Source organism: Capsicum annuum, chromosome 6 (assembly GCF_002878395.1).
Source record: "Capsicum annuum cultivar UCD-10X-F1 chromosome 6, UCD10Xv1.1, whole genome shotgun sequence".
NCBI lineage: Eukaryota > Viridiplantae > Streptophyta > Magnoliopsida > Solanales > Solanaceae > Capsicum > Capsicum annuum.
The window spans coordinates 227199038-227207661 of record NC_061116.1 but is presented as its reverse complement, the minus strand read 5'-3'; the positions used below and the strand labels follow the sequence as shown (position 1 = coordinate 227207661).

At 31.6% G+C, this 8624-nt stretch overlaps 1 long non-coding RNA gene across 1 annotated transcript; it reads left to right on the top strand.

Moving 5' to 3' along the window:
* The first annotated feature begins 6860 nt into the window (after positions 1-6860).
* LOC124899405 lies at positions 6861-7908 on the top strand. Its single transcript, XR_007056880.1, has 4 exons — positions 6861-6916; positions 7089-7178; positions 7261-7359; positions 7455-7908. It is a non-coding gene; the product is annotated as an uncharacterized LOC124899405 (long non-coding RNA).
* The last annotated feature ends 716 nt before the right edge of the window (positions 7909-8624 follow it).

The following is an 8624-nucleotide window of genomic DNA, read 5'->3' as shown; positions in this document are numbered from 1 at the left end:
TAATGACGTTATGTATTATGTTAAGCTTATGATTATTTCATTTCGTTTCATCCATGTTGAGTTATTTATAATTATTTATATTTGGGAATGAAAAACAGGTTTGAAAAAAATAATTTTTCTAAAAAAAATTCATCAATTTTAAATGCTCAATTATGAAAAAGAGAGGCTAACTACTTTAATATTTCAAACCGAAATAAAAATTCGAAATAACCGAACCGAATTTGTAAAAATCGAACCAAATCGAATTTATTTCGGTTTGGTTATGGATGTCATTTTTGTCAATCCGAAAATCGATAAACCAAGCCGATATTAAACAATCAGACCAAACCGACCAAACGCCCACCCCTAGCTTCAGGCATTTTGAATCCGTTAGAGATTTTCATATAGATTATTGTCAAGTGACAATATCCAACATGTCAAGTGTGACATCTTCAAGTGTTTGGACTGCAAATTAAATAAGTTTTACGCTTATCAAAATGCATCCTTTTAGGTCACTTGATAAATGTTTCTACGTCAGCATGCTTAAATAAACGTAGAATTCAGATCCTCATAATTTTTTACAATATTATGAAAATATTGTATCAAAGATATCTTTGACGATTTCTCATTTTGTATCAGTTCGCAAGGTGACATAACTTTTTGAGATCTCATCACTTTATTATTTTCAGGTACTTAAACCTCTTATATGGTTTCATGAAGTGTTATGTCGTAGTCTCTTCAAGAGCACATTGACTTCTTATTATGAGTATTTGTTCCTTATCCTTTTCAAGGATTATTTTATTTGGAACCGATTGGTCTACCACGCTTTACGTATGTGTAGACTTTGTCCTTTAGGAATATAAAGTAGGAGCACTTGCAGCTTAAATATGAGATGCTTTCGACATTTGACATGAATTATCTTTTGAATGAAGATTTTATGATAATTCCTCACATATTTCTTAGCTACTTATAATCTCCCCCTTATGTTAGAAAAACTAACATACATCCTTCATTTTATTTGAAGAATCCATCTTTGTGTATCATGGTATATTTGTTAATTGTATATCGCACATCAAAACTATTAGATGGACAATGTATGGTTCTTGACTCAGAACCAACTTTGATAGGGAATTAATCATAATTAATTGGTTTGATGTATACAAGTACTTTTATATATAATGTTTCAAACCAACACATGAAGTTTTGTTCTCATTAGCAATGGTTCAGCTATTTAATTATCGAAGGCATTCAATGCCAAACCATCATCATCAAGATGAATTGTCTTGATTACACAATCTAAAAATTATGTTCTTAACTCAATTTTATTGAGTAAGCAACTTTATGAATGTCAAACTGTAGGTTGACAAGAAATCCACATGTGATCATCTTATATCGATGCATCTTAATAGATCACATAACTAGTGAACGGGCCCATATTCACCTTTTAACTTTTCAGTTTTTAAGGGATCAAATCCCAACATTAGTTGGTCCAACCAACTTATCATGAGAACAAACAATACTAAAAGTTCATGAAGAGTTTTCTAGTTCTTCAATATATGTCTAATACTCACTATACACATGTTTAGGATGTTGCAATCGTTCATGTCAATTTATGAACTTTTGGTACTAGTAAACTTCAAGTTTACCATGATATGTACCTTTACTTTAGTAAATTTCAGATTTACTATTACACAAATAAATTTTAGATTTACTACTTCAGAAATAGATTTCAAAATAACTCTTTTCAGTTATTCTGCCTCTTTCGGAGGTGAGTTGTGATACCATTGCAATCAAATGCACGTTTTCATTAATAATCTTTACTAAATATTATCACATTCACCTTAGGGAATGGATATGTACTTAAAACAATCGAAATACTCATTTCCCAAGAATGAAATATAATCGTGTCTTAAGTCTATCAAACTTTGATAGCTTATAACCTCTTTCGTGATATTGCTACTCTAGGAGCAAATTGAGGCATATATGTAATAGAGAGAATTTCTCTATATTGCTACCACATCACTTCAAGAATGGAGCAAATTATCATATTTTTCAAACTTATCATATATTGCAACCATATTCACTTCATTGAATAGAGCATGTCAACGAGATGTTTCATGACTTTTCACTAAACACCCATTATTTTGTCTTAACCATCATAATATTATCAATATAGTGCATTGAGATCCAATCTCAATGTCTTATTCATATAAAGGCATTTTAGGCATAAATTGATTGGACTTGAACCCAACATCTTATTTTCATGGTGCATGCATTCATATCGTGCTTTGGGAAGGATAACCATTTTCAAGTGGTCAAATCTTTCTTTTAAGCTATTCCACAAAACAAGTGAATCCTTAGTAGTAAGGTACTTTTCAAAATTTCGTCAAGATGATGACGCAAGAAAATCATAGCCTTAGCACAATTTTGATTAGATGCTGTATTTTTTTTTTATGGCGTCTCCAAGGCCCATAGTATCTAGTTGGGTTTCAGTATTCGACACTCATGAAAGGTAGTTCTTGCTTGAGGCAATGAACTCAGATTTTGTAAGATTATTAACAATATGAAAAGAAAGAAAATAATATCTTAGCCTTCAAATTTGAGACGGCAGAGTCTCGTGCTGATAACGTGTTACAAAATATAACGCAAAGAAAAGAAGAATAGAGAGAGAAGAGAGTGATTATTATTTCTCTTGAGAGGTTTTTTGATGGGTTCTATTACAATGAAGGAAAACTCCTTTATTTATAGGGGAAAACTAACTTTGGAGTTTCTAACTTTTCCATAAATAGACATTCAATATACATGCTAAAATACACATTCACTTTATATGGTAAAATAGACATTCACTATATATGATAATATATTTATAACAGTATTCAATTTTTTTAAAATATATAGTATTCTATTATTTAGTAAGAAAAGACATTGAGGAAAAAAATTATAATCATTTTTTTATGTTCGATTATGTAATGTTAACATGTTGAATTTTTTAAAAAGTGTGATGAAAAGTCACAAAAAATAGTTCTTTAATCATTAATAGTGTATGACAATTGGTTGTTAATTGTGTTTATTCCTTTCATATTATATTCTGTAAGCTAATATAATATTATATTTGTTATTTTAAAAGGGAGATCAAAAAAATTTGGTGTAGAAGAGATTTTGTATGATGCAATTACAAAATATAAAGAATCAATAGATGTAATTGCAAAACAATTGAGGATAGACATATTTTGTGAGGTCTCAATCTATAGAGTTGGTATGTAAGATTTTACATACTTGTATAAAAATAATACATAATATTATATTTATAAATTAGTTTAATTAATTTCGTTGAAGCCACTTTATATACTCATTTCATACATAAGTAATATTTTTTTTGAGTTCTCAATATATGAAATCGATGTTAAAATAGGCAACAATGATGTTCTCTTATATTATAAGAGGCAGTTAAAGCAGCTCCCAGGAGCTTTCGGTTGTCCTGCTTGCTGACAAAGGTTATTTCCGTATTTTCCTCGAGCATATCTACGTGCAACTACATCTTGATCTTATCTGCAAGTACATCCAGAGCTTACTTCCAAAGTTCTCCATCTCTCTCTGAAATTTGCAGTGTACACGCTAATTTCTATCTCTGAAACAGTGCTTTGCTCCATCTCTCACTTACTGCTCATCCTTCTTTCAATTGGTTAGATCTCACTTTGTTTTTCGCTTTGTTCTATCTTTTTGGTTGCCCTTATTAAGGGTTTAAACTGGGTTATCTGCTGAAATTAAAAATTGAATTTCGACTACCGTTTAAAGTAGTGGGTTTCTTTTATATCTCGATGGCTATATTGATTTGATAGAGAATTTGAGCTAAAACTTAGTTTTCGAGTAGTGAAAATGGGTTAAATTAGGGTTAAGGAATTAGACTGCAGATCAAGTGTTTGATAAAAGTAACGACAAGCTTTCACTAACGGAAATTTACTGTGGCCCTCTACTTTTGGCTAATCTCTATAAAATTTGATAATGGTGTTGCGGTTCTATGGTTGTGCTAAACGATTAGGATGATCAAAAAGTTTAGAATTTTATTCGATATAACGGGATCCTGGTATGTGACATGGGTACACAAGAATACCCATGGTATTAGGTGTAACACTTTTTATATGGGATAACTAATCCCATCAATTTAGTTCATTCGATAAAATTGTTATGTTTATTTGACATCTGTGTAGAAAAGCAATATGCTGTCAACATTGCAACGACAACCTATTTTGCTATCTTCTTTGACGGAACCAAAGTTTTTGTGTTCTTGCTTTTACTTTTCTTTCAATTTCTGACGCCTTCATGAAGAGTAATAATTCTCTAGTTCTCACCATTTCTTTGCTTTACTTTATTTGTTGCTAGGAAAATTTCATACTTGAAATTTCTACTCTATTGGAACTTAGAAGAAATAATAACAAACTATTGAGTGATAACAAGCAATAACATTCAATAATTTCTTAAATTTTGATATGTGCTATTTCATTTATACAAAAGCAACAAATAGCATAAGAAGTTTTGACAATAGAACTGCTGCCTTAACATTAGGAAAGATCATTTTTTCTTAATAATTTCTTTTTAAAGCTTTCCCATTGGTTGTCGATTGATGAAATACTTATACCCATGTCACATTTATTTACCACTGATACTTAGGTATAAATGAATACTCACAAGTCGACTTCTTTAAAAATATGTTGCACAGCTTGTTCGCCGAGGTCATCCGATAAAGACTTGCATTTAGTAAGGAATGCAAGTATTTCCTCATTTACTTTATTAAGCATGGAGTATATTACTTGAGAGTTAGATTCAATGAATCTGCAAGGATATGATATTTTATTTTATTTGTGAACCAATTATAATTTGTGTAATGAATAAGCAAGTAATTCTACTTGACCAATTGAAGTAGAGTCAGTGGAGAAGTCATATACGCATACACTCAGCTTCTGATTGTAGTTTACGATACTATTGGAGATTAAAACTATATAGATAACACAGTTCTGATTTACAATTGTGTTGAAGATTAAACGTGTATGGATAACACAATTCTGATTTGTATTAGTGTTGGAGACTAAAGTTGTATAGAGATAAATAACAAGGTACCATTTTTTTTTGATATCATAGAGGAAAACATAGGAGAGGTAAAGTTTTGAGCTGTGAAATCCATTTTGTAGACATGAATTGTGTATATTGATATTCCTTTTACATGAATGAGTTGCATATTGCATCTTCCACCACTAAGGATTGTGGCGATAGATAATTATAAAAGTGCTTTGCAGGTCTTAAACTTTGTTCCTAATAGCATTCCTTTTGTAAATTAATCATTTGTTGGTGGCTTATTAGTTATAAAATACTTAAGATCACAAGTTTCAAAAGTCTGAACATCGCTTAAAACTCTGTGCCGGTCGAACGACATAGTGAATTTGAGTACAATAGGCTGATAAAATACATGAAATGATCAGTATCTTTTGAATCCATAAATTTATTTGCACAGATTTCACTAATGTTGGCAATAAAACTCAGACAATATATTAAGATTATGTCAACTCAACCATGTTTCTTTAACAAGATCACATCATCCTATTATACAGAGGTCAAGTCAGAATCACTCTCCCCCAAGTTATAACGGACTCTTCACTCTCGATGCAACACCTGTGTCAGATTCTCCAAAAATATATTACTTTGGAGAATTTGATATGCATCCGTTGATATTTTTTGAAGTGTCCGAGCAACATAGAATCTCCCTACACACTCTTGCTATGTTCTTGACTAACAGCCTCACTTCGCTCCACAAAAACATCTCCCAAGTAACATGGACTTAGGCAAGGATGCTGGCAAGTGACCAGTACAAATATTGGCACAAGTAAATCATTTTTCTTACCTATGACCCATATTACGCTCATTTATCACAAGTACATTAAGGGAAATGAATACTCTATGAAACATCTCAACGATTAAAGTCAAAAAAGTGAGTCTGAAAAAACTTAGCTAGGATGATATAGTAGAAGTATCTGATATATGACTTACTTTATATGAAATTATTGGAACTAAAAGCCACCTAATTGAATCTTGAGGTTTCGGTTTCAAAAGGGTCAAATAATACACTCTCTCCTATATGTTGCAGCTGCAAACCATGTTGAACCAATATCGACAACATCCATCATACGTACAGCAACCTACTCTTACTTAATGTTCATTCAAAAACAAAGGACATGATCGAGAAAAATAGACTTTCTCACTAAAAGCTGAGATAGAAATGCAAATTCTCTTTGTTTAATTTAGTGTACTGAGTACTAAAGATTGAAAGTTTTTTCCTTGCTAAACAGTAGTAGTTCTATACAAATATATAGTAGGATCATTAATTTAAACTATCTAATAGAAGATTAGTGATCTATTAACTGTGAATCATGATTATATTTGGTTTATAGGTTTAGTTTACCATATCACCTGATAGTTATTTATTTTGATTATTTGTAGAACCTCCTGACACTTCACATTAATGGATGTTCAGCAAAACAATAAATCATCTTATTCAGTAAAGAAAAGTACTGATAAAAATGCTAGGCACCGTCAAATGTATGAACAGAAAATAGTGGCTGAAAAGAAGACATTACTGTGTCAACGAAGACTTCAAGCTCGTGCATCCACAACTCATCGTCTTCTTCAAAATACCACTCCTGAAAAGTTAATGTAGTCCGCAATATCATCTTATGTCTCCCAAGTTGTTAACTCTACAACACAGACTACACCGACTATACTAACTTCTTCTTCTTTCTCACAAATAGGTAGGCTTATATTTTCTATACGTCGAGCATAACCACAATCTATATCAACACATGAGTAAAATACATACTTTAATGTTGTGACGCTTCAGGTACATCGAATGAACAATACACTCTGGCATATGAACAAACTGTAACAGAAGGTTAGTCTGGTTCTAACATCTTACTTACTTCTCATACATACATATTGTATACTCATCTTTCCACATGCTTGAATAAATTTTCCCTTAAGAATATTAACTTTGTTAATCTTATGTTCTGTACACTTATATTGTCCTTTCTTCCTTCACACATGCTGGCTATTATTTGTACTAGATATTCAACGTCAATTATGTATGAATATATCGCGCGATAATCCCAAAAAAGGAAAAGATATATGCAGCCCCTTCGTGGTTTATGAAATAGGTAACTTAAGTTTTACGTTATATATTTCAATTATGACATATTATGTGTGCGTTATTCTGATATATGATTTTTTGCATATAAGGAGGCACATCCGACCGACCAACATCATCTTGGTTCAACACAACACTCGCAGAACAAACTCCTCTTGCCATAGAAGAACCACCTCCACTTTACGAAATAGGTGTTACTATTAATCTTAGCAACACTGAGATATTTAAATAGTTTGTACATCTTTTGCATTCTATTTTCTATCTGTTAATGGTATTCTTTTATCAGCTACCTGCTATCAACCATGTGTGAACAGGATGTGCAATGATCTAGAAAAAAGAAAGAAAATACGCAGCCCCGTTGTGATTTACGAAACAGGTAACTTTATCATTGCATTATTTTTTATGACTATCACATATTATCTCTGCACTATTGTAATGTATGCCTACTTGGATATAAAGGAGCATATCCAACATATCTAAACATGTTCAGGCCCTGAATATAGTCCCCAATAAAGGTTTGCTCAATTTTGCATTAGAATCATGTCCACTTTTCTCCCGTATCTGTATCACTTTTCTCCCGTATCTGTACCCTATTCACTCTAATTACACATCATAAACTTCAGATAGTAGGCGAACAAAAAGGGTGTGCCTCGCCACAACTGATCAAGAACATGAATATGCCATTTTAAAAAAAGTTCCCAATTGTCAATATTGTGATGCAAAAAAGTTTGAATACAAATCTCCAGGATTTTGCTATAGCAACGGCTCAATAAGGCTGACATCACATAAAATGCTAGATGAATTATCAAAGCTATACTTTGAAAAAACTGAGGAATCAGAAAATTTTCGAACTTAAGCAGAACATACAATGATATGTTTGCTTTCACTTCACTAGGTGTAAAATATGATAAAGAGTTGACGAAAAGAAACTTTGGTATTTACATATTCAAAGTCCAAGGAAAAATGTATCATTTTATAGATGATTTGCTTCCTTCAAAATGATAAACCTGGAAATTTACAATTATACTTTTATGATCATGATAATGAACTACCCAACAGAATGGCTTGCTCAAATAAAGTTGTTGAATCAGTAGTGCAAAAGTTAATGGACATATTGATAGTAAATCCATACAATATTTTCCTACGCTCTCTTTTGAACGTTCCCAACTTATCAGATTTCTATATTGCACTTATGTGACTCAAATTTAGATCAAAGAACATATAATTTACCCACTGCATCAGAGGTTGTTGCAATATGGGTTGAAGAAAATTCTGCGCATTCTATTTCTGCACCCCATATTCGAATTTATACTCATAGTAATAAAACTCAGTTAGTAAATTATTAGTATGGATGCTATGATCCACTACAGCACCCATTATTGTTTCCTTATGGAGAAAATGGATGGCATTGTGAAATCAAAAGAATTGCTCAAAAAAATAATCTATTAAGGCGTAC